Source organism: Tachyglossus aculeatus, chromosome 26, assembly GCF_015852505.1.
Source record: "Tachyglossus aculeatus isolate mTacAcu1 chromosome 26, mTacAcu1.pri, whole genome shotgun sequence".
Classification (NCBI taxonomy): Eukaryota; Metazoa; Chordata; class Mammalia; order Monotremata; family Tachyglossidae; genus Tachyglossus; species Tachyglossus aculeatus.
The window spans coordinates 21,440,661-21,441,803 of NC_052091.1; the positions used below are offsets into that span (position 1 = coordinate 21,440,661).

General features: G+C 52.4%; 1 non-coding gene across 1 annotated transcript; it reads left to right on the plus strand.

Annotated features, from left to right (window-relative positions):
- The first annotated feature begins 525 nt into the window (after positions 1 to 525).
- LOC119946309 lies at positions 526 to 662 on the plus strand. Its single transcript, XR_005456415.1, has one exon. It is a non-coding gene; the product is annotated as a small nucleolar RNA SNORA7 (small nucleolar RNA).
- Positions 663 to 1,143: the final 481 nt, after the last annotated feature.

Below are 1,143 nucleotides of genomic sequence, written 5' to 3' on the forward strand. Positions count from 1 at the left end.
GAGTTTTTGCTTGATGCCTAGGTTGACTGGTAGCCACTGGAGATTTTTGATGGGGGGAGTAACGTGCCCAGAGCGTTTCTGCACAGAGATGATCCAGGCAGCGGCGTGAAGTATAGACTGAAGTGGGGAGAGACAGGAGGATGGGAGATCAGAGAGAAGGCCGATGCAGTAATCCAGTCGGGACAGGATGAGAGATTGAACCGGCAGGGTAGCGGTTTGGATGGAGAGGAAAGGGGGGAACTTGGCAATGTTGCGGAGGTGAGACCGGCAGGTTTCGGTGACGGACTGGATGTGAGGGCTGAATGAGAGAGCGGAGTCGAGGATGTCGCCAAGTTTGAGGGCTGGTGAGATGGGAAGGATAGTAGTGCCGTCTACAGTGATGGGAAAGTCAGGGAGAGGGCAGGGTTTGAGACCAGGGTTGGGCCAAGCGGCCCAGAGCCACTTGGCTTAAACTAAGAGGAATTTCCATTTCCTCTTGTCGGGAAATCATTGAGCACTTATTATGTGGAGAGCACTGTACTAAGGCCCCTCGCAGGGTCATGCCTGGAGAGTTTCCAGTACTCTACCAGTCTTGATTACCAGAGGGAGATCAAGCAGAGGCCTACCCGTTCCATTCCTAGCTTGGGCCATGGCTAGCGAGTGGAAGGGAATCTGTTACAAGTCAAAACTCGCCTGTGCTGGGCACCAGCTGCAAGCGAGAGAGTTGAGGGCGGAGACTCAAGTTTACTGTGCGAAAGATGGCAATGGTAAACCACTTCCAGATTTTTACCAAGAAAACAATCTGTATACACTACCAGAACGATGGCAGATGCAATTGGGACGTTCTGGGAGAGATGCATCCATGGTGTCGCTGTGGGTCAGAGAGGACTCGACAGCACAAGACAGCAACTGTACTAGGGTTTTGGGAGAGTACCTGGAGCCCTGCTCTGGTTCTTGCCCTCTGCTATGGGTGGGGCTGGGCCCCGCTGCCTCCCCCACTCACAACCCTGTGGAACACTCTCTCTGTTTATCTCTGGCTCTGTTTCCCTCTCTTCTCTCTATATCTCTGTCTTTCTCTCTTATTCTTCTTTCTGTCTCTCCATTCTCTCTGTGTCTATCTCTCTCCTCTCTCTCTGTCTCTCTTCTCTCTCTCTTTCTCTCTCC